We start from the raw sequence: 25,985 nt of genomic DNA on the forward strand, positions 1-25,985 counted from the left end.
TCATGGTCTTAACTTTAGAAAACAAATATTAAGACTAGTACACTATTTTCCTGTAAGATGCATTCGACATGCCAACTCTCATTCACAAAAATACATGGTTGCATTCATGTAGAACAGCCCCACTCAAGTGAGGGAAAACACACACCTCTAATGCAAAGCTGCTCTCGGGGATCACAAGTAAATGACATGCCTCTGCAGTCAGGGAAGCAACCACTGAAATTATATGAATGGGAAGAGCTGTACTCCCTGCATAACAAGAGATTATTTTGGAGACAGTTGATTAAAAACCATACATCTTTTCATTTTTAAGTCAAAGAGTTATCAAAATTAAAAGCAAAACATACAGGGTAAGATTTAACAAAACTACTAAGGAGCATCAAAGGAAGTGAGAATGGAACTAGGCGCAAGGCAATTACGAATCAATGAACACAGGATAAGGAGAGGGCGGAGAGGGCAAACAGTAAGACTGTGCTGAAGACACTAAGGGAGAGGACCTGGCGTTACTTCCGTCTCTCACAAGCGCCTAGGAAAATGAATAACCGGATAAGATCTCTAAACTCTGTTATGTGCTTAAGAGTCATCCTCCCCACTGGCGCTGTCTCTGCCATCCTCTCCTTCCTTGGCTTCTTTTCCATCGTCCTTGATCAGCTCCAGCTGGTCATCCCTTCAATCCTCATTGTTGCGTCATCCAGCATGTCGCCCTCCTCAGCAGCGTCATCTGTGCCTGCCTCAGACTCCGTCTGTTCGTCTCCTCTTTGCTCACAGAGGCCTTGCTCTGCTGCTCCTCAGGTTTTTCATTCTTCATCTCTACGGGGGATGAGAAGGACAAGTCTGCTTGTCTGCTTTGTTCTGAAAAAATTCTTTCCAGGCTTTCCAGCAGAGAATCCACTTTTTGTTTTTATCTGAGTCAGCTCTCACCTTTCAACTTTCCAGGTTTGGAAGAAGACCCCCCCACCCCCGTTGTCCACTCTTCAAACTGAATCCACTTTTGCCCCTCCGAGAGGTGTTTCCAGAAACATATTGGTGTTTAGAAGGAACCACAGCTTGAGTAATAGGAGGAGGAGGAGGAGGAACACGTGATGGGTAACTGTACATCCTGGACTGACATTTCTCTTAGCAGCCCTGGTCAACACGTGGAACTGTCCCCTGAGCCTCAGCCTGACCCCAAGGGCCATTGGCTTCCCAGAGATTCTGCTTGGTCCTCAGCAGAAAGAGAGAATGCAGAAGGCAGGTCTCCTGGGGACACTTGTGGACTTGGAGTTTATAGCTTGTTGGTTTTTATTGTTGTTGTTTTTCAAAGACCTAACCCTTGGGCCTCTGGCTGATTTATTTTCCCTGGGAGTTGTTTGCTGAGGAACAGTGGCTCTGGCCAGAATGGGGAGAAGCTGTGTCTGACTTGAAATGTTGGAAGCTTTTTATCATTTTATGTGTCTGTCTACTGTCACTTCCAGTAACCATGAGCATGAGGCAATTAATCAGATGATTTTGACAATTGCCCTCTCCCCAAAATCTTTTTGGGAGGAGCCACAACTATGATCCAAACTCACTTGTGCCTCAGTCAAAGTCCAGGTTCAAAATTCCACCTAGTCATATTCTTTCCACCCCACAGGGGAGGAACTGCTCCCAGGGGTAAAGCAAAATGTAAACATTTGCTTGTGGCAGTCACTCCCTACTCAGTCACTAGCTTCCTTCCTTTTGGTCAAGAGCTGGCTGGTGTCCCTGATGTCAGCTGTGGGCTAGGTGACTCCACTCTTCGTGAGTCTCCTTTGAAGGGTGTCTTTGTTAAGGTTTCTGTCTCTGAGAAGAGACACTATGACCACAGCAACTCTTACAAAGAAAACATTTCATTGGAGTGGCTTATAGTTCAGAGGTTCAGACCATTATCATCGTGGTGGGAAGCGTGGTGGCATGCAGACAGACAAGGAATTGGAGCTGAGAGTCCTACATCTTGAAGGCAACAGGAAGACAACTGACTCACTGGGCAGTATCCCATAGAATACTGAGCATAGAAAAACTCAAATTGCACCCCCACAGTGACACACTCTCTCCTACAAGGCCATACCCACTCCAACAAAGTCACACTTCCTAATGGTGCCTCTCCCTATGAGATTATATTGACCAATTAAACTCAGACTACCTCAGAGGGGCACATGGCTTTGCAGGAAGTTACTCTGTTCTTTCTCCTTCCTATGTGGAAATGTGGCCTTAAAAAAGTGGAGTACAACTCAACTGTAAAAATAACGACATCTTTAGATTTACAGGCAAATGGATGGATCTAGAAAAAGACATATTGAGTGAGGTAACCCAGACCCAGAAAGACAAATATAATATGTTCTCACTCATAAGTGGCTTTTAGACATAAAGCAAAGAAAAGCCAGCCTACAGTTCACAACCCCAGAGAACCTAGACAAGAAAGAGGACCCTAAGAGAGACATACAAGAATCTAAATAGGAAAGAGAAAAAAGACAAGACCTCCTGAGTAAGTTGGGAACATGGGGAGTCACAAGAGAGGGTGGAAGAGGAGAGGAGCAGAAGTGGAGAAAAATGTATAGCATAATGGCACCATTAAAATACTATTTTAAAAAGAGCATTTTGATAAGAAGGCTGGAGAGACTTATCAGATGTTTAGGGCACTGGTTACTCTTGTAGAGGACCTGGGTTCAGTTTCCAGTACCCACATGGTGACCACAACTATCCAAAAGTACAATTCTAGGGGCTCTGGTTCTCTTTCTGGCCTTCACAAATACCATACATGCACACAGTTGTAGGAGAAGGGCCTGCTCGTTAGTCCTGGCTGCCTGGCTATCTTAAACCCAAAATAACCACACAAAAACTCTATTAATTAAAACATTGCTTGGCCCATTAGCTATAGTTTCTTATTGGCTAACTCTTATATCTTAATTTAACCCATCTTTATTAACCTGTATATCACCACAAGGTCATGGCCTACCAGCAAAGTTTCAGCATGTCAGTCTTCGGCGGTGGATCACGGCATCCCTCAGACTCTGCCTCCTTCCTCCCAGAATTCCATTTAGTTTTCCCCATCTAGCTCTGTTCCCCTCAGCTCTACTATTGGCCCAAAGCAGTTCCTTTATTAACCAATGAAAGCAATACATAGACAGAAGGAACTCCTATACCATACAGTACAATACATGCATTCAGGCAAAACATTCATATAAATGAAGTAAAAATTAATCTTTTTGAAAAAGAATTAAAATGATACTAAAGAGTGCATGTGTAAACAGTTGTTAAGTGTGGTGAAGTATAACCGTTAGAAAGGTGGGTTAGGGTTAGGATAGGGTACGGTAGGATTAGGGTGAGTTTTAGGGTAGGGTTAGAGTAGGATTAGGGTATGGTAGGATTAGGGTAAGGTTAGGGTAAGGTTATGTTTAGGGTAGGATAGGGTTAGGGTCAGAATAGGGTTAGGGTAGGGTTAGGTTTAGGGTAGGGTTAGGGCTATATAGAGTCAGGTTAGGGCTAATGTTAGGGTAGGGTAGGGTTAGGGTATGGTAGGATTACGGTAGTTTAGCACAGGTTTAGGGTCAGGGTAGGGCTAGGGCTATGTAGGGTTAGGGTTAGAGTAGGGTAGGGTTAGTCTTATGGTAGGGTAGGGTTTGGGATAGCAATAGGGTATGGTAGGGTTAGCTTATTATAGGGTGGGATAGGGTAGGATTGAGGTAATGGCAGTTTCAGTGTAGAGTTAGGCCTATGGAATAAGGAAAGATGGAATGTACAGAAAAGACAGAGGAGTTCTGAAAGAGGCAGAGCTAATCATTTTGACTTTGACATGGTTTTCTATTTTGTATTGGATCAAGTATAAATTTGCCATTGATAGTGAAAATGCATAATCCTAAGTGAACTCCAAAGCTTCAGATCGGCCTTTCTATCAGTCCATCACAGATATAGCTTGCTGCTGGGCATATGTTTGTTTCACTGGCTTCCTTAATCTAACTGCTTCATATTTTTATTTGTTCATTCTTTCAATAGAATATTTTATTAAACCAAAAGGCACTTAGATGAGGACTTACCTGCCTGGGACAAATGCCCAACAAGAACTTGTGTGGCTTCCAAGGGCAGAGGGATGTCTGGGAGACCAGTACAGTGATCTCCATTTGCCCCTTCAGTTTCTCAGAGGGCTCTTGTGGATGGGATGATAATGCCATCTTTTTCTTTCTGAAAATAATTGCTGCAAACCTGTGCTCACCAGCGTAGGGGTGTCCCAGTTACCCCTCCCTCATTCCTGGAAAACGGACCTGAGATCTCAGCTGTGTGTCCAAATCTTTGATATCAGCTTCCTTCCAGAAACTACTCTATCTCAAAGAAAAGGAAAAAATAAACCAGGGAGCTCTCTGCTTGTAAGAGAATAGGAAGAGGTTTTCACATGATAAGCCTCAACTTCTATTTTAAGGCTTTCTTTTTCCAAATAAATCTATGTAAACAAGGATTTGGGAATCTAAACAAGCACTGAGCAGCAAGTACTCATCATTGCTTTCTTGGCTGGAGCCACAGCAGGAGTTCCCTGGGCTGGAGTTTTGGGTGGTGGAGGCTGGGTGTGATAATAATAATTTTTCTTTAAAAAAAAAAAAGAACAAAATCTTTCCACATATGGAGAGTCTCTCCCAACCCAGTACTGGCAGAAAAGGCTGTGAAAGCCAGGTCTGAGGATTCCATATCTTCTTCCCTTTCTGGATGTGCGGGGGAGACTACATGTACATGGAGTGCTGGGTGTTAGAATGACAGAGAGGATTCTGGGAACGTGATACAGCATGGCCACAAAGCTGCCAGCGGGACAGTCTATTCCATACAGCGTTTATAGAACAGGAAAATGTGATTATTCATATAGTCCTTCCAGTGCTGTCTCTACTCCACACATCCCTTCTCAAAGCAATTTTAGAGACTCAGTTTGGGGAGATAATTTTGGCTGTGATTTAAAACATATACATGACACAAAACATTTTGAAAATCAGAGTCTTTGTCTACCTGTTCCCTCAAGAAGGGTTTCCATCCTCGTTTGCAAGAAGGTTTGCAGAACAATAAAATAAAAATACTCCTTTTTCCAGTGGTCTGTGCAGTTAGGACTAGCAGCAGCGTAGAGACTTACCTGCAAGGAATATGTCCTCTAGAATGTCCCCCTTCTTCACTATGCCCCCCAATTGACTCGGGTGCACTGGCCCCTTTGATCTTTACTTCATTGCCATTTGATCCTGGAAAAAAATGGGGTCAGAGTGAGGAGTTATTTACCCAAGATTACCCAGGACCAATTTAAATAGCTTGCAATGAGAACACACGGCATCTAGTTCTAAAATCTGAACTGAAAAGGACGTTTTAACTAATTGAATGTATTGACAATTACATCCATGTACTGTTTTCGCCTTGGGTCCTTCCCACCCCTCTAGCCCCTCCTCCCTATAGTCCGTTTCCCAATTGTTTTTGTTTGTTTGTTTGTTTGTTGTTGTTGTTTTGATTTTCAAGACAGGGTTTCTCCCTAGCTTTTTTGGTTCCTGTCCTGGAACTAGCTCTTGTAGTCCAGGCTGGCCTCAAACTCACAGAGATCCGCCTGCCCCTGCCTCCCGAGTGCTGGGATTAAAGGCGTGCGCCACCACCGCCCGGCAATTGTTTTTTTTTTAATAGTAGTGAAATATAGGTACATAAGACTTAGTATCAGTCATTTAATGTAGACCTTTCGGTGACGTGAGATGCATTCACACTGCTGAACTCCCAGTCTCCAGCCCCTTGGCTGCCCAAAGAAGCTCTGTGCTCCTTCAGAACCACCATGGGTGCTGGCACCCAGCCTCCTACCCTCCACCTTTACACACCTGACAACTCTCCGGTGCTCATGTGAGTGGAAGCATCTTGTCTTTTGTGGGGATGAGTAAGTTCACCATACCCATGGCTTTAAATGTGTCAAAAACTACATTTGACATGTTATTAACCCTTGCATATTATGCATTATAGGTGTATAATCTTTTAATGCATGCATTAAATCCTATGAGAAGCAAAAATTCTACAAAACAAAGTTACAGTTATTTGTGTGTTCAGCTTTGCTAGAAAATGTTATACATTTGCAGGGATTTGAGGCTGCCCTGACATCCTTTCATTTCAACCTGAAGCTTTCATTTTAACATTTCTTATACAGTTGGAATAGTGATAATGAACTCCTTGAACTCTTTTTAAAAATATTCATATTCATAATTTCTCTTTTGTCCTATAGAAGGACAGTTTGCTGGGTATAAAATACTCAATAGCTTTTTTTCTTCCTTTTACTCTTCCTTCCTTCCTTCCTTCCTTCCTTCCTTCCTTCCTTCCTTCCTTCCCTTCTCTTCCTTTCCCCTTCCCCCTCCCTTCCCCTTCCTTCCTTCCTTCCTTCCTTCCTTCCTTCCTTCCTTCCTTCCTTCCTTCCTTCCTTCTTTTTTTGTCTAGACAGAGTTTCCCTGTAGTTTTGGAGCCTGTCCTAGAACTAGCTCCCCTAGATCAGGCTGGCCTCGAACTCACAGAGATCCCTCTGCCTCTGTTTCCCAAGTGTGGGGATTAAAGGCATGTGACAGCTTTTTCTTTTAACTCTGTAAATCTTTTATTCTTTTGTTCTGTGCAAGTCTTCTGCTATGAAATCTGGTTATTTTGTTACTCAGAGATCCCTGTATTTGTTCAGCCTTTTTAAATCTTACTGCCTTGAATTCATCTTTGATGTTCTGTAGCTGGAGTTTCAATGTGCCTTTCGTTAGATTGACTCAATCAGAGTTTGCTGTGCACCTCTATTTGTAGCTTTGTGTCCTTCCTCAAGTTTGAGGACCTTTAAACCATTATCTCTTCAACTTCTCTGCCTTGTCTCACCTTTCCTTTAGGAACCCCATAATGACATAGATTGTATATAGTTTTTCTTATATTGATTATGAGTTTTTATTATTAAGAATGATTAGAATTTCTGCCACAGAAAGACTTATTCAAAAGCACCCATAAGTTTGTTGGTTTCTGTTTACTCTTCTGTGTTTTCTTTTCGGTCCCCTAACTCCAGTGGCTTGTCTTCAAATGCAAGGATCTTTTTGCCTTTCAAGGCTGCTACTCAGTCATTGCAGTAAGATCGCCAACTTGGTTACTGGAGTTTTCAGCTCTATGGTTTCTATATGGTTTTTTTTTCATGATTTCTCGGTTTTCATCAATTTTCTTGCATTTCTGTATGTATTTTTCATGATTTCCTTTGCCTGGGTTCTCCTTTAAGTGCACTGAGCATGTGTTATCTTAATGTCTTTGGTCAGTTTTTGGAGGCCCTTTTTGAATGAACGACCTTCTGTTTCTGTGCAACTTTCTGAGTTTGTGTCAGATAAGGAACATTTGAAATGACAGTCACCTTCCTGGTATCTGTAGACCAGCTCTGCACAGGATTCGCTTTCCAGTCATTCATGAAGGTGGACTGACAGAGAGCTCAGTTCTTGCCAGTCATTCATGAAGGTGGACTGACAGAGAGCTCAGTTCTTGCTAGTCATTAATGAAGGTGGACTGACAGAGAGCTCAGTTCTTGCCAGTCATTAATGAAGGTGGACTGACAGAGAGCTCAGTTCTCGCCAGTCATTCATGAAGGTGGACACTCCATTCATTCATGAAGGTAGGTGCTCCAGTTGTTCATGAAGGTAGATGCTCCAGTCATTCATGAAGGCGGACTGACTGACAGAGAGATCAGTTCTGTTCTGTTCTGGAGCCATGTCTTCCCTGTGTCCCTCCCCCCATCCCTCTCAGTAGCTCTTTTTAAAGCATTTAACTCACACTTCTTCATCTCAGGGCCTCCTCTCCTTCCTCAGGAATCCACACAGCTCAGTTCCTCTGCCCTCCACTCTGTACCTCAACACTCACCACCATCTTCAGCAGCCTCCAACCTGATGTCCAGACCATGCCGCTGCATCCGCTAGTACTTCTAAACACGTGGGGCAGGAACTGGTGTCCTGGGCAGTCCAAAATGAGCCACAATATTGTGTACAAGTTCCACTAATTTTCTTCTGTCACCTTCCAGAAACCAGAATTGGGACACACTCTCCTATCTGCACTGTCCTGAACCTCAGGAACGCAGGTCATGTGGAAGGACATCTTCCTTGATTTGGCACTCTCTTGCTTACTGCAGATTCTTATTTTCTAGCATGCACAAAGATACTCTGGCACACTTGTCGCTGTTTATCTGTTTTTTACACAGGGAGGGAAAAGCCTGGAGTCTCCTAACCCATTATTTTAGGGCTATCACCATCAAGCCCACAGGTGTTACCTCTATCTTATTGCTTCCCACCTGAAGATAGACCAGAATGCAGACACACCAAGAAAGCCAGGATCCAACTAAGTAGAAACCAAGAGGAGATAAAGGGTGAGGATGAGCTGGAACAAGAGTAAACTTCAAGAAAGAGCAGGGAGTTGGGGTTGGCACTTGTACACTCGGATGTACAGAGTGAAACGGCTTCATGGCTGAACTCTTCCACCAAGGAGGAAACCTTAAGCTTCCAGAACCTTCTAAAGTCATCCTGGAATGCTTTTATCAAGTCCAAACATGTGAATAAAGTATCTCTTTATGGTTTGGGGGGATCACATCAGGCCTTTGTGTACACCAGGTGAGATGTAGACCACACATAGCCCAGGAAGCAGAGAATCATCCCATGCCAGCAATGGGGAAACTGACTGATTTGTTTACTCTTCCTCCACCCCCCTTTTCCAGGGGACATCTGGAAGTGAGCTCTAGTCATATAATCTTTCATACCTGTGGAAGGTATGAACGTTAGAAAAACTCCGTTCTCACCAGGCGAAAAGCACTGTGATTAGGGAAACATGAGCAGATGGGTATGTTTGGGGGCCTGGCCCGCTTCTCCTTCTTGAACAAACTGACTAGATCAAGGTCAGGCTGACATTTGGCTGCTGGGCCCGTGGTTGGCGGTCAACAGCTGCTGAGGAAGGCTGGTGTTGGACACTGTGTTGTTTCTAATTGTTCTGTTTTCCAGACCTGTGATCCTAGAGCATTTCCCACCAAAGCAGAGGAGCTTGCTTTGAAAACTTGTGGGACTCCAACCTGGTTGGCTATAAGTCTTAGACTAAACTAAACAAACCTGGATGAGAAAGGTACTCAGAACTGTGTTTGAAGATTCGAAAGAAATCCTCGGAGCAAAAACAACAAAGGCGGGACCAGGAAACAAAGTATTAATTTCACGTCCCGCCATTAGCTCCCACCTGCTCTGTCTGATCCTTGCTCAGCTCAGAGAGGGGAAAAGGCTAATGTGGAACACATTTATATCAACAAACCTGCTGGAAAACAGGCCTAGTCCTCCCGCCGAGCCTGCATCCTCCCCTAGCGAAGGCCGTTTCCCAGCCTGGCTGGGAGCCAACTGTGGCAAGCTGGTGTCCATAACTGTGGCTAATGACAGCCACTTTCACTCCAGGGGTGCCATAATTGCCCAGAGCAGTTTACAGACCCATTATTTTATGGCCATATTTCAGAAGGAGGGGTCAGAGGTTGGCCGAGTCAGAGTCCTCACAGAGCAATGGACAGAAACAGCCCCATATCAGGCCCAGATCCTCCCCTGATTTAAAATCTCGGTAGGCTTCTATACTTACTTTGTTTTATATTGTTTTTTCTTTGTTTTGAAAACTATGATGTAGGCTTATGTAGATATATGCATGAACACTTGGGTACCGTGTGTGTGTGTGTGTGTGTGTTTATGTAGGTAGGTATGTGAACATTCATGTTCACATAGATGTGCAGGCCTGAAAACTTTGGGTAACCTTGCTCAGGAACAAGTCATCTTATTTTTTGAGACAGGGCCTCTCCCTAACCTGGATCTCCCCAAGTGGTTAAGAAGTGAGTGACCCCCTGCTATCTCCCTGCTGTCCCTACCCCCGAAAGCTGGAGTTACAAGCATGTACCACCTCAAATGATTCCTTTGCATGGTCTGTGATGCTCACATGTCCTCAAGCTCACACAGAGAGCATGTCACTGTTCGATCTAGCCTCCGAACCCAAAGCAGCTGCCCTTCTGATAAAATCTGTCCAGGAGCCACAGCAGTGGGAAGGCAGCACAGGAGGGTAGAAGGATGCTGGACAGGGAGCCAGAAGCCCACGTTCCACTTCCCATCAGCCCCACAGAAACTAGAAAGCCACAAATGCAGAGCCCAGAGGTGCCCTCCTTCCAGGCTGGCAGTGTGGTGGGCTGGGGTCCGCATGGGTCAGGATTTACTGAGACTGCCCTGGTTCTGCACTTATACGATCCTGGAGAGAACACCCTAGAACACATCTGTGTTATACATTTTAACCTGCTGCTCACAGGCCACAAACCTTTACAGCAGATTACTGCACTGAATGCTGTAGGCAAGGCTAACACAACGACAAGAATCTATGAATCGCAACACTTTTAAACAGGAAACAGATGCGTTGAAACTGTGAAATAAAAGATTGTTCCATACTGTCTGGGTTGTATGTGTCGGGGCCAGGATGTTACTCTAGCTGTACACTTGAATTATAGTAGGTTTGTAAGAATTATCTCTTTAACAATAAATTAGGTTGCTGTGCCCTTCCAAGGAGCTCATTACACCAGAACATCACTGCAGACATAAAGTGTGCATGCTGTGGCAGTATTTATGACCTCCCAGGTATTAGAACTTCTCACTGTTATAATATCACAGGACAGGTCATGGGTGTGGACTGCCATTGAACAAAATGTTGTGGCATGGTGTAAGATCACATACATACAACAGAAGGAGCTGTATGGCAATTTATGTTTCATAAAAAAATCAAGGAAATTATGGGGATGGAAGGGCTGTCATTCTCCCTGGCTGTGATCAGTGTTTCCTGGAGGAGGGCACTGGGCAGAGGCTCTGCTGAATAAGCAAAGGGGAGCAATATGTGTATGAAGTGGGGTCCTCCAGCTAAGGGTACCACTGAGCACAGCAGGACCGGAAACCAAATTTCTGGACAGGAAGGTGTGAGAAGAAGGGAGAACAAAGAAAGAGGAGGGTAGAAGGAAAAAAGGACAAAGGACGGAGACACTGACAGAAGCCCCCTTGACATTGTGTCTCTACAATGAGTCCCTGCAGAGTTGTAGTTGGGACCTCAGAGCTGATGCAAGTTAGCTTTTCCAGATACCCGTGACCATGAATGTTACTATGTCCCATCCACTCATGTGGCTGACAAATCTTGTCATTTTACACCAAGTGACAATCATAACCCTACCCTTGACATTGGTCTTAGCAGAGTCCAGTCAAAAAAACAACAAAAATAAGTTGTAAAGTGTATGATTGGCCTTCTGTCAGCGGAGGAGAAACAATTCGAGATGCACATCCTACTAAATAAGGAAGGCAGGTGCAGCTACCTCCGCAGGAAAGGGAGTGGAGTTTGGCATGCATAGCAGAGTTTAGCTATGGCCTCTCAACATTGAGTCTGAATATGCAGCTAGAAAAACTGAACGTATATGTGCAACATGGCCTCATCATATCACAGCAAACGAAATTGCCTATCTGAATGCTTCACCTCCCCTCTGTCCAACACACTTATTCTGCCTCTTGCTATTGGTCTTTAAACTAGCCAGTGAAAGAAACCCAAGTTTCAGATGAGGAAGAAGTCATTGGCTCTTTTGCTGGCTATTGTAAGCAATCCCTGCCTCTACTCTCCTTCCCCGTATAAGAGCCTAGGTCATTTCCCATGGAAATAATTAAGAAAACACAATCCCTTATGTATAGCCAGGAATATACAAGTCCAGGACAGTAATGTGTGGCTGTGTCACATTCTCCCAAGTCAAAAAGAATGCCCAAATAATCTAGGTCATAACATATTAATATCTATATCAGGTAGATAGATGATAGATAGGTGGGTAGGTGGATGATAGATAGGCAAGTAAGTAGATGATAGATAGATAGATAGATATACATAGATAGATATAGATAGATGATATATAGTTAGATACCAGTAGCTGATTAAAAGGTGAGAGAGTTCATTTGTATTCCTCAAACTAGGGGCTCATTAAAAATCATTCCCAGAGATGGAATCAGAAAGGCAAAACAGAACCTTTACACAAAATATGGAGTCAGTTTCCTGAGGTACCCCATTATCCCCTTCCAGGAAAGAGATTAAAAGTCAAGGCAAAGGCTGGGCAATCTCCCAGCGAGTCAGCTCACATTAGCTGCTCATCACTTCCAAATACCAGCTGTCAGAAGGAAAGCTAGGGGAGGATACAGCATTGCAGTCTTCCTTAATGCCTCAGCATCCCAGTTCTCAGAGATAAGTACCTGTTGAGTTTATAATATAAGATACAGAGGTGGTGAGAAGTCAGGGTTGATAGGCGCAAGGGGAGTCCTTTCAGAGTCCAAAGGACTGGGACTGGCACAGGAGGTTCCCTAGGACTGAGTCCACCCTTTCCTTTCCAACTCTTGTGGGATTTCCCTGCTGTGCTTAGTCTTATTCTAGGAAAATCAACTGCATTATGGTGCCAGAGAAACATCCCCTACACTGTGGTATCTACTGGGAGATGGGATCCAGAGATCAATCAATGGGAGACATGATTCTTGTCTCAAGAGTTTGTGCTTGAATATGAAGAGGTCTAAAAATCAAATCTCCCAAAAGACTTAGCATGACACTGAACTGGAAAAAAATGTAATTAAGCAAATCAGAATTTTGGATCACTGGCTCTATGATTTAAATATGCAAATAGAAAGAAAAAGTAAGGGTATTATTGATTCTCAATTAACTCCTATTCTCTGGAAGATTGAAGTTAGTGCTAGCTAGTTCTTAGAACTGGACCCTGCTACAAATAGATTTCTTCCCTTGGAAGGTCTCATGATCAAACTTAAAAAAAAAATTCAAACATCTCCTGGAAACAGATCCTTGACAAGTTGATAATTTCCCCGAGTATTGTCTGTACAAGTTAGATTTCAAGTCATACTAACCCAATATTACCAGAATGTTCCCAAGAGCAGCACCAAGTAAAGTGACAGCAAGCAGACTTTCCCAAACCTCATCAGACACACAAATGCCCAAATCATGAGCTTAAATGTCCCCCGGAGTCCACGGAAGTCTGCAGAATACATTAAGGTCCCAGCGGTATATTCTCCCCTTCCTAATATTTCCAGCCAGTGTTTCTGCAAGACTTTTGGGGTCGGGCAAAGGGTATCAGGTTTCTATATAACCTATCATTTTCTTTCACTCCACACGGATTCTGTTGAAATCGTAATTTCGCCAGTGAACTACTTAGATGTTTTAAGGATCTTAAGAACCTGCATTATTGAAGACACAACCACAAAGATCAGAGGCTAAATGTGATTCTCAGTGATTTGCTTAGGAAAAATGAATGTTTTTGGGAAATGTATCTTTAACTGTTTCTGTTCCAAAATGTCCACTCATGGAATGGCATGCTTAGCCTGGCCTATGCTGGGATTATTATAGTGAGCATAATAAAACTCCAGGAGTTATATACTGGGCATAATAAAAGTGATAGTTTATTAAATCCAATATAAAGCTATAGACAAAACAAAGGCTAACATATTAGGAAGGTAAGCCATTTTGACCTGGGCTGGAGCTTTATAGGTTTTCAGCATCTGCAGGCAGTTACTTGGTATTTTACTATCTCCTGCTCAATATAGTGTTCTGATTAAAAAGCCTACTTACTACTTATCTAGTTATTCTTTTATTAGCTTGCAGGCAGCTTGTGTCACCTAATGCAATTTTGTCAGACACCTTGCCTAGAAGCAGATGGGAGGAATGCTTTGAAAAGATGGCCAGGCATCCATTAAACCATATGAAGAAGAAAGCTGAGAAGCCAAGGGCGGCTATGGCCTTATGAGGGAGAAATCTGTCCCTTGTGCCCTGGTCTGTCCTCTGCAGTGTGAATGAGCCCTTGTATCGTGTTCTGCTGAGCCTGGGATGTAGCCTCCATCATGTAATGGCGAACGCAAATCCAGGCATCTGTGCAGCAGGATGAAGTGCTCTCAGACATAGCACAGGGGGTTGGGCACACCTACCTCCAGCCCAGTGTTCCCTGGTACATGCTGAAGGTGGGGAAAGAGGAGATACAGAGGCAGGGTGGCTCATGCCAAAGAAGACAAAAATGAAGATCTTTTAAGATAGCTGTCAAGGACAAGGACAGTGGGGCTAGTCAGCAACAGCCCTGGGATTTTTGCTTTCTGAAAATACCAATGCAGAGACTGAAGGAAAGCAGCCGGAGTGAATGAACCTAGCACTCTCGCACAAGTGTCCAGAGTTGAAAACCAGTACTTAACTGGGGAGAAATGTAAACGCACATGTGGCTGACTCCTCTGTTCCAGGATCTTGGGCAGCAAGTCAGCTGGTAGAAGGCCACCCCAGTATTTACTTCAATGGGAAGAATAGGAATGTCCTTCTGTTTCGATCCACATTATCTTGTATGAGTTTGAGACAAGATACTGTGAAAACCTTCAAAGCTTTGCTGTTTATCTCATGTAGCAGTAGTGGTGGTGGTATGTGTATTTCAATAAATAATGCTGAGAGTTTGGCTTGGCTTGGCTTTTAAAAAGATTTTGTTTATTCTTACTTTATATGTGTGAGTGTTCTGTATGCATGCATGTATGTACACCAAGCACATGCAGAGCTTGCAGGGGACAGAAAGAATTGGATCCCCAAGAACTGGAGTTGTAGATGGTTGGAAGCTGCAGCCTACGTGCTGGGAACTGAACTCAAGTCCTCTGCAAAAGCAGCAAGTGCATTTATCTCCAACCCGTTTTGGTTTTCATTCTCTTTCATTTAGGGTATTTTGTAAATTAGTTGTTATATGAAAATGCTTTTTTGGAAACCTTTGGTTTTATATTTTAGTTCCACCTGAAACATTGTTTATAGGCTGCACAATTATGCCAGTTCTTTGACAGGGAGGCTAATATTTGGCCAAGTTCTTTGTTGTTTAACCAAATTAGCCTCTGTGTGTGTTAATGTTTGGCCCTCGAGGAACCTTGGGAAATGCCTTGTCTCTTATTGAAAAAAAAAAAAGAAAAGACCACTACAGTAATGACTTTTATTTGCATAGCTGCCCCCCACTAGGAGGCACAATTCACATTTATTTTTAAATAGTTGCATCAGCCCCATAAGTTGAATGTTGTCTTATTTTAGAGACAACAGAAATCAAAATTAAGTGATTGGTGCAGAAGATTTTCTATCTACAAAAATGGGATCATGGAAGACGTAAGCTAAAGAAACTTAAACATCCTCTACTTCTGCCTTCTTGTCTAAGAGTAGACACTCTGAGGCTGGGGAGATGGCTCAGAGGCCAACATGCCACTCAAGTGTCAGGACTGGAGTTCAGCTGCCCAGAACCCAGGGGAATGTTGGACAGGCAGAGCAGCCTGCCTGTGATTCTGGCCTCAGAGATTGGAGGTGAGGAGTCCCTAGAGCAAGCTGGCTATCAGAACAAGCCATATCTTCAAGCTCTGTGTTTGACTGAGTGTTGTGATTGGAGCAGCAGGCTGTGTCCCCAGCCGCCTGCATGGCTAGCTTTATAGCCAAAATAATTACAAGGAAACTGTATTCTTTTTTTTTGTTGTTGTTTTTGTTTTTTATCTTTTTTTTATTGAGAAAATGAGAAAAAAAAACAAGTTTCCACCTCCTCCCAGCCTCCCATTTCCCTCCCCCTCCTCCCACCCTTCTCTCTCTCCTCCCACCCTTCTCCCCCTCCCCCCACTCTTTTCCCCCTCCCTCTCCAGTCCAAAGAGCAGTCAGGGTTCCCTGCCCTGTGTTAAGTCCTATGTCCTTCCCCCTCCGTCCATATCTAGGAAGGTGAACATCCAAACTGGCTAGGCTCCCACAAAGCCAGCACATTACGTAGGATCAAAACCCCTTGCCATTGTCCTTGGCCTCTCATCAGCTCTCATTGTTCGCCATGTTCAGAGAGTCCAGTTTTATCCCATGCTTATTCAGTCACAGTCCAGCTGGCCTTGGTGAGCTCCCAATAGATCAGCTCCACTGTCTCAGTGGGTGGGTGCACCCCTCGTGGTCCCGACTTCTTTGTTCTTGTTCTCCCTCCTTCTGCTCCTCATTGGGACCTTGGGAGCTCAGTCCAGTGCTCCAGTGTGGGTCTCTGTCTCTATCTCCATCCATCACCAGATGAAGGTTCTTCTTACTTAGCTTCTTTAGGATCACCAATTGTAGGCTCCGTGTCCCTTATTTATGGCTAGAAACCAATTATGAGTGAGTACATCCCATATTCATCTTTTTGGGTCTGGGTTACCTCACTCAGGATAGTGTTTTCTATTTCCATCCATTTGCATGCAAAATTCGAGAAGTCATTGTTTTTTACCGCAGCATAGTACTCTAATGTGTAGATATTCCACACTTTCTTCATCCATTCTTCCATTGAAGGGCATCTAGGTTGTTTCCAGGTTCTGGCTATTACAAATAATACTGCTATGAACATAGTTGAACAAATGCTCTTGTCATATGATAGGGCATCTCTTGGGTATATTCCCAGGAGTGGTATTGCTGGGTCCAGGGGTAGGTTGATCCCAAATTTCCTGAGAAACCGAAACACTGATTTCCAAAGTGGTTGCACAAGATTGCATTCCCACCAGCAATGGATGAGGGTACCCCGTCCTCCACAGCCTCTCCAGCAAAGGCTATCATTGGAGTTTTTTATTTTAGCCATTCTGACAGGTGTAAGATGATATCTCAAAGTTGTTTTGATTTGCATTTCCCTGATGAAACTGTATTCTTTTAAACACTGCCTGGCCCATTAGTTCCAGCCTCTTATTGGCTAGCTCTTACATATTGATCTAACCCATTTCTAATAATCTGTGTAGCCCACGAGGTGGCTTACCAGGGAAGATCTTAACCTGCGGCTGTGTCAGGTGGGAGAATCATGGAGACTCCCTCGACTCAGCTTCTTTCTCCCAGCATTCTGTTCTGTTTACTCCACCCACCTAAGGGTTGGCCTATCAAATGGGCCTAGGCAGTTTTTTTTATTAATTAACCAATGAAAGCAACAGATTAGAAAGAAATCACTCCCACATCAACTGAGAAACTCTGCTTCAAAGAACAAGATAGAAGAGCAGTAGGAAGATTCCTGATATCAACCTTGGGCCTCCACATGCACACATACACACACACTAGCTCACATATGTATGACCACATACATGTGAATAGGCATACAATATACATGTCTACTACATACATACAGTCATGAAAAGAAGCAAAAAAAAAATAAGTTGAAAGTCAGCCCCTGCTCCAAGAGCTAAGGATTTATGGCCAAGTGGTCTGTGACTTGCAGTGAGTCACCATGGACCCAGCTCTTTGAACCAGACATAAGAAGATGGGCAATGAGGACAACTGGGGGATGTACCCTGTAAATAAACAGGGGGAGCAGCGATGGTGGGGAACAGATCAGTTCTGGCTCCACAGTTACCATCTAGTCAGAAAATGCTCCATCATGCAGACACAAGAACTGAATTAACTATGCTCTAGCTTCATGGTTGGGCAGGCCAGGTTCTCTATGAAGCCAACCACAAAGATGGAGATTAACATGCAGGAAGTCGTGTCTGTAGCAAGGGTCCCATGAGAGACCAGAAGGCAGCAAGGACAGGCAGCAGAGGAATTGTGCTGGGTTATAGCAACAGAGGCCAAGGCCAAGTCTTCAGGAAAAGAACTAAAGTTCGGAAGGCAGAAAAGGCCTCCTCCACCAGAGTGCAGAGACATGGCTTTGTACCCACACTGTCCGTCCATTTATCAGATGAGAACTGATGGTGAACGTAGCAGAACTTTTTTATTGATGTCTCTCTCAAGAGAGGGCTGATGCCTGAGGTCTTGGCCAGCAATACTCCCTGTATGTGTCAGGGAAGGCTCCCTACTCCTAAGGGGTTTCCAGTGCCCACTAAAGAGGGAGGAACAGAAAATGACCTAGTGCCATGATCTCTTGAACTTGACTCCAGATTCCAAGCAAATTCTTTGGAAATTCAGATACTAGGAAACATTAGATCACCTTGCTGATTCCACAGTTTAGTAATAGTGAGCAAAGAGACTCAATTTGCACTCCACACACATTCATTCAGCATGCTTTCGTTATTGTTATTATTTATGAATATCTTCTCAGAAGCTCTAGAGGTGGCACAGCGGTTAGCAATTCTTGTTGCTTTCAGAGAAGACTGGAGTTCAGCTCCCAGCAACAGCATAGGGTACCCCACAACCATCTGTAACTCTTAACTTTTGAGTCTGTCACAATCTTTTGGTTTCTATGGCCACACACACACACACACACACACACAATTAGACAGAGAGCTTATTCATAAGCAAAAATAAAATAACATCTCTAAAAGAACCACATATCGGTTTATAGAGTCCAGGTATTGAGAGACAGGAAGAACAGGGAACTCAGTCAGTCCCTTCTTTACACACTGGTTTCAGGTACCTGGGAATGAAGACACCTGGACCCCCCTGAGCATCACAAGAAGGTACCATGCCAGTGTTCCACCTCAGCTAGACTTTTGGTTTTCTTTGGATGGGCTGGGGATGTGAATCACGGCTTGTGTTGAAAAGTATTTTTATTTTCTGGGAAACGCTGATTACTAAAGATAACTTAATTCCCTCTGTGTGTCTGTAGTCAAATATGTGTCAGGAAGAAGGCACTCTTCACTATTTATTACAGGCTCCAAAATCCCCTTCCTTACCAGGAAAGCGTTTGTTCCAGACCAAGAATGAGCTAACTCAGAGCATGGGGAACCATGGCCTCGGTTTGGAAGCCCGTCAGGGATGTCCATCTTATTGACCCTCCCCGCTTTGCTGGTAACAGCGCCGCTCTTTTCACTGGGAACAAATTTCCCCTACTTTCCTTATCACCGTGGAAGTACTTTTGCCTCCCCACTCCAGGCCCCGCAGCTAAGGGGGAGGGGAAGAAGAGAGGCAAGCCAGTTAGTCTCTCTCTCTCTCTCTCCTCTCTCTCTCTCTCTCTCTCTCTCTCTCTCTCTCTCTCTCTCTCTCTCTCTCTCTCTCTCTCTCTCTCCAGGGAAGTTAAATATAGAGCTGACTGAGACGAGGGCAGAGAAGGGCTGGAAGCCATTCCTCTTATTAGTGGTTGCCCAAATAAACATTCCATTAGTTTATGCCGCCTAAGTACTTTGCTCCTGACCTTTCTGAAGTCCGATTGTCTAATGCTCTTGCCGATTCAGTACAAAAATCTGTGACTTGCCAACGAATTGCATTTCTCTCTTGACGTAAGTGATGTTAGTGTATGGAATGTATCCAAGACACTAACTGCCCAAAGAACCAGACGCTTTTCAAACTGGTTCCACCTCTAAGGTGATAACCTTGAGAACACATTTGCTTTCAAGGAAGTAGAGAGACAGATGATCTTGGTTTCTCTCTCAGGACGGTTTTAGAGATGTTGAAGCAGAGGCCCGAACATTAGGATGTGCCTCCCTAAGCTCTTAAATGAAGGTATGCCATCACCATAACAATACCATATTTTAGGCAACTCATGGATTTAGGTTTCCTTCTACAGAGGTCCTTCTCCTTTCCACATATAGAAAAAATCTATAGAATAATTGATATCAAGTTACAATGACAGTCTCACCTCTTGACAGTGACAGGGGATGGAATTAGTATCTAAACTTATCACCTGGATTAACTAGCGAACTGAAGAGCTTGGGTTCTCTGGCTAGAAGGGGGCTCTCACTCAGAGCCTCATCCCTTTACATCCCATTGTGGATGTTTAGGGCGTATTAAGGAGCATACAATCTCAGGCTATGGAGGACGTGGAGAGGAGTTCCAATAAGAAGTCTGCATGAGTTACTGCTGTGTGCTGTGACAAATGCCACTATCAAGGCAGCACATGGAAGGAAGGGCTTATTTGGGCTGATGATTTCAGAGGAATAAGAATCCATTGTGGCAGTGAGCTGAACATATGGCTGTAGGGGCAGAAGCTGAGAGCTCACGTCTTGAACTGCAAGATGGACCAGAGAGAGGGAGAAAACACACGGGAATGGCACAAGGCTTTGGATTCTTAAAGCCCACCCCCTGTGACATACTTCCCCCAGCAAGATCACACGTTCTAGACATCTCCAGACAACTGGTCAAGTGTTACAATGCATGAGCTTATTAGGGATATTTTTCATTCAAACCACACAAGATAAAGGCCTTCCACAAACTTGAAGAGTCAAGATTGTTAGATGAGACAGGAAAAAAAAAAACAAGAGCTGTAAGAGAAACACAACTAGGGTTGGGTTTCTAGTTGTTAAGAGGCTTCACCAGATAAAGTTAAAGAACTGGAGGTACCAGAATATGAAGAAACCATTCTTTCTGCTGGCTATGGAGGTGCCGAAACTGCAGTTCTGTGGCTGGTCTGTCACGCAAGGGAGGATGAGCTATAAAGGTCGGTCTGCACTGTCCTAAAGAGGGTCTTAAAGGCCTTTGTGATGCTTTAAGCTGCAGTTCTTCCTTCAGGGAGGCAATGGCCTGTCCTCAATGCTGCGCCAAGACCACAGACTCCAGCCCGGCATGTAAGTTGTGGGAAAGAGGCCAACCTTTTTGTTATCATACAAAAGCTAACTTACATCTATAAGCATCTACTGATGGGAAATATAAACATTTCTTCACGGTCTTGAGGGTATTTTAATGATTTTTCAGTCAAATAGCACTAGCTATAAAAAACGTTGAATTATTAAGCCTCTAGTGATTAGAAGGGACCCTTAAAATGGAAAGCAGAGTATAGAACCAGAGAGAAGACTTGTCATACAGTTTTTGAAGATGTAAATGATGACAAACATGAAAACAGTCTTATAATGAAATTTCACAGAAGATACACAGATGGCCAGTTGGTATCTGAGAAGTACTAGTTGCTTGCTTTTAATGGGGAAATGACAATCACAGCCAGCATAGCTATCAGGATAGTTGGAATGAAAGACAGACAACATTGAAAATAATGAGGAGTATGGAGGTGTACAGAGGAACTCTAAGGGTGTCACAGTTGGTGAAAGGCCCAGCAACCCCCTAATTCCCTAGTAAAGAGTTAAAACACCGTGGAGTATAGCAATCACATTTCTAAATATTTATCTAACACAAAGAACACAAAGGGAAGTATGCACTCATATACTAAAATGTCTGCAGCATCTTTATATCTGACAGAAATAGGAAATGATGTAACAAGACAGTAAATCAATAAATTATGATAGAGGAAGCAAAAAGGCAATCCACAATAATGACGAATGAATGGCTGCCCTGATTAAAGTTTTGATCTTGGGACCACATTTTGTAATTGACTACTTTTTACTCTTTACTCTTTGGGGAGCCCACCACCCAGCTCCAAAATAAATCACAGAGGCTTATCATTACTTATGAAGGTCCAGCCTTAGCTTGGCTTGTTTCTAGCCAGCTTTTTTTTTTTAACTTAAATTATCTCTTCTACCTTTGGCCTCTGGGTTTTTATCTTTTTCTACACCTTTTTTTTTTACTTCTTACTCCATGGCTGACTGTGTAGCTGGGTAGCTGACCCCTGGAGTTCTCCTCTCCTTCTCCTTCCTTGCTCCTTGATCTTCTTTTCCCAGAGTTCTCCTCTTAATTAGTCCCTCTTCCTTCCAGCCTTGCCTATTCTTTCTCATGCCCCACTGTTCAGCTCTTTATTAGACCAATCAGTTGTTTTAGGCAGGCAAAGTAACACAGCTTCACAGAGTTAAACAAATGCAACATAAAGGAAGGCACCAGCACATCTTTGCATCATTAAATGAATGTTCCACAGCATAAACAAATGTAACACATCTTCAGTTACTATTCCACAAAAACTTTCCATTCTTAGAAACTACCGAGGGCCACAGAGCGCTTTTATCACGTCTCATAACTATCAATGTTGTGATGCTGAAAATTACCATTGAGTAACTGAAAATAGTTATTTGCTTTAAAATAATGCTCAGAGTGTTACCACATGTTAAGTGAAGGTGAGTAAATTATTTTAATGAAAATAATCAAACTTGTCCAAACAAGTACATTTAGTGAAGTGACATAGTGGTCAAGCACTTGCCTTGCATTAGCCTTCAGGCAAGCGTTCATATATGTACGTGTGCATGTGCACGTGCACACACACAAATATACATGCATCCACATACACTCTCACACAAAAAAAAACACAAAAAAGCAACATCTTACTTTGGGGGAAGTATCTCTTTGTTTCTCAATATTCCAGCTTCATATTTCCTATAGCCTTGAAGAAAATGAAGAGTGTAAAATTATTGTCTGGTCCACAGCACCACAGAAAAGGCAGCAGTGCGTTCGTTAATTATAAAATCACTTGACGTTATGGACATTCTGAAAAGCATCTCGGGGACTTTCAGGCTTATGCCTGGGGGAGCAATGAAGGGCATGTTACATTTACAGGCAGCCTTACAAGGGGCAGAGCTAACTTAGCTACGGCAATCATCATCAGCACGGTGTTGGCCTAACAGGGAAGGGTATGGATGTTGAAGGAAAGAAGGGGATTGGTGGAAATGATTTAGAATCTGAGTTCTGCAATAGAACTTGTAGTGAGATGCCCAGTTTTTAACTTTTAATAATGGCACAATGGCATAGATTTAGCTCCTCTTCTACACCCCTCCTCTTTGACAGTGAGTCTAAGCTCTCAGACACACTAAGCAAGTGCCTCACCACTAAGATATTTTCCCATGAAGTTGTTTTATCTTTGTGTGACAGAAACTCAGTAGCACAGGTTAGCCTTGACCCTCTCACCCTCTGGAATGCTGCGATTATGGCATGCTCCACTAGACTCAATTTACCCAGCACTTTTTATTATTGTTATTGTTATATTATTAGTTAATTTACTAATTTTGAGATACAATTTTCCTAAATTGTTCCATATGGCCTCTTTCTTACAGCCCACCTGCCTCAGTCTCTCAAGCAGTGGGAATTACATGCATGCACTGCCAAGCTTGGAAGAGACTGGGTAACATTTCTTCCCCCATTAAATTTGTCTGTTTGAACTTACTTTTGTGTGATGTTTTACTCTTTTCTCTTTTTTTACTCTTTTATTTACTCTTTGCTATTTAGTCTGCTTAGGCGGCCCACCACCCAACTCCCAAGTAAAGCACACACGGAGGCTTATTCTTGGGAATGCCTGGCCTTAGCTTGGTTTGTTTCTAGCCACTTTTTCTTAAATTATCCTGGCTACCTTTTGCCTTTGGCCTTTTTCTTTTTCTTACTTCTGTATAGCTCACTTTCATCCTTACTCCGTGATTGACAGGATGACTGAGTGGCTGGTCCATGACATCTGCCTCTCCTTGTTTTCCTCTCATTGCTCTGCCTCTTCCTTGTTTCTCCTTCTATTCTGTCTGCCTGCCAGCCCCGCCTATCCTTGCTTTTGACTTGCTATTGGCCTTTCAGCTCCTTATTAGGACCATCAAGTGTTTTAGAGAGCCAAGAATCACAGCTTCACAGAGCTAAGCAAACAAATGCAGCATAAACAAAAGTCAGACACCTTAAAATAATATTCCCCAACAACTTACTCAATTTTTCTTGCAAAGTGAAAATTTTTAAAAATCTAAGATTTTTCCCTAAGTCGACTCATGACTGGATTCAGGGTATTTAGACAAAATTATGGAATAGGCAAATATATCAGAATAGCACATATGAAAGTATCATTAAGAGATGTAAACAGACTCACTTTCTTTCAGAATGTGAAATTCTGAAGGCTGATGTTTCCTTGTGGATCCCACAATGAAGGTAAGGCTTTGGATTGTCAGTGTTCCTAACTGAGGTGACCTTCATCAGTGCTCACTGTGACAGCCTATAGCTCAGTCCGACAGCCACCTCCTCCCCCCACCTCCTTCCTCCACTTTCTCCCTCTGTCCTGACTACAGGCACCTCATTAACAGTTCCATCTGATGTTTCCTTTGGGAATCTGCCTTGGAGCCAGCAACTCATAGAAGAAGCTCCAGGTGTCCCTGATTGTGTGGGCGGATGAGACTCCCTCTGAACCCTGCTAGGTCTCTACCTGGGCATTAGTAGAAAGGCTGCCTGAGCTCTGGATAGCATGGGAAGTTAGGAGTGCACGAAGTGTTCATCTTTCAAAGATGACCAGGGAGAGAGAAATGGATCCCTAAGGGCAATTCAAAGGAGAAAACTTACATGTGCTTGTGGAAAACCTTATTAATTTTATTGCATTTTCCCCTTTGGGTTTTATTATCATTATTATTATTATTTCAAAGGAAATGTATACACATGGGGAATCACAATATAGTGCCACATGAAGCCATCCTGCATTTGACTTCCCTTTTGTCTTACTAGGACAACATGGCTCTCTCACCCAGGTATGTTTTGCTATGGAATAAATTTGCAGTTCAAGTTGTTAAGAGATTCCTTAGGGACCCACTATTTCAGAGAACATTCCAGGGAACGCTGAAAGTACCAGTGAGAGTCCTTGCTTCTGGGTGGTCCCTAGCTCTGCTTCCAGGAAAAGGCATGCTTATAAGTTCTAGAACATTCCATGCAGTTGGACATTAACACTGCCTACGAAGTAAGAGTCTTAGTGGTGACCCACCAGAGGCATGTGGTTGGGTAAAGCCTGTCTCAAGGAAGCAATCTCTAGCCAAAAAGGGAGTAATTACCAGTGTTTTCAAAAATAACATGATAGCTTGTTTTTAAACTAATGGATGAGTGAAGCTTAAAACCTTAATAGATAGGTGCTTGGACTACATTTCCAAAACTAACTTCTTTTAAGAAAAATGATATATTTATAAACATTAAAAAGTCAACTTATTACTACAAAATTCCCAATCAAAATAAAAGTGTTTAACTCAAGTACATGGACAGTTCTGTAGCCAGAAAATTAATCTGAAGAAAATATAGTAGTCACTAAAGATTGGACACCATGCAGAACAGAGAGCCCTCTAGCATCTTCAGACTGAGAAATAAAGGGAGTTCCTGCCGCTGTTTTCTTCTCTCATTTCACAATAAGGGACCAGCATATCAAAAGGCAGAAGTCATACTGTCCCAGCATAGCTGTTGGAGGAACAGTATGCCTAGGACATTGGTCGATTGCCAGGCTCCCCAGCACAGTAAACCTCATAGTTGGCTGTGTTTGGCTGCTGGACCCTCAACTTCACCACCATGTGGAGAGCACATTGCGGGACTAATAAACTCTTCTGGCTAAGCCCAGCTTATCCTCAGAGACACATAACGGGTACCTGAATCTGTGGGGAAGATTTGGTTCTTTTTGTAGGCCAAACGGGGTTTCATTTCTCGTTGTGAATGACCTCATCTCACAAATACTGTTCCATGTGGGTAGGAGAGTCAAAAAGATTGCCAAGTACATCCTCACAGGGGTGGGCTTCGCTGCCAGTGGTAAAGCATTGTGTCTTCCCTTGGAAGCCTCTGCCACCCTTCCCTACGTGTCGCTCTCTTGCACGTGTGCAGAAACCTTCGGTTACGGTGAGATCTCTAAGTAGATAAAGACATAACTAGATCTCTGTCCACGTGCATTGCTTTCCACTTGGGGTTATCTTCCTAGCATCTTATTAACCTACCAATCTTCAGCTCGGTGGTCCAGCACAAACTGATGCATTTACCTCCCTTCAGACTTAAGCCGATGCTGCTCCTGGTCACATCTATTAAGGCAAAGGGTAAATTTCAACATGGCAGTATTTCTCAGAATCCACCTGTACAGCCAATGCCAGGACCAACAGTAGTCGTTTCTAATAGACTGTACTGAACTGTTGGGGTAGCTACTGTGCGTGAGTTCTGTTCCCTATAAAGTAGAACTGGCCAATTGGATCTCAAGAGTGATATTCCACAGCTATCTAAATCTCGGAACGCTTGGCCAGGAAAACTGAAAAAGAACAGGATTCCTTTTCCTTCCCAGGTACTCGGTCTCCAACCCTGGTTTTCAGTTTCTGCATTGTATGGTTCAGTTTGAGGCATTGCCTGCTCAGAGCTGTGTTCAGTGGAAGAATGAAGCGCCCTCTGTCTTGAAGGCCACAGTACTCACAACCTCTAAGACTTCAGGGTGGCTAGTTCTCCATTTACTAGAAGTTAAGAGTTGCTAAGAG

General features: G+C 43.4%; 1 pseudogene; it reads right to left on the bottom strand.

Annotated features, from left to right (window-relative positions):
• Window positions 1-570: 570 nt before the first annotated feature.
• LOC142858417 (heterogeneous nuclear ribonucleoproteins C1/C2 pseudogene) lies at window positions 571-1,095 on the bottom strand (annotated as a pseudogene).
• Between the last annotated feature and the right edge of the window lie 24,890 nt (window positions 1,096-25,985).

The sequence above is a fragment of the Microtus pennsylvanicus genome, chromosome 10, assembly GCF_037038515.1.
Source record: "Microtus pennsylvanicus isolate mMicPen1 chromosome 10, mMicPen1.hap1, whole genome shotgun sequence".
Classification (NCBI taxonomy): Eukaryota; Metazoa; Chordata; class Mammalia; order Rodentia; family Cricetidae; genus Microtus; species Microtus pennsylvanicus.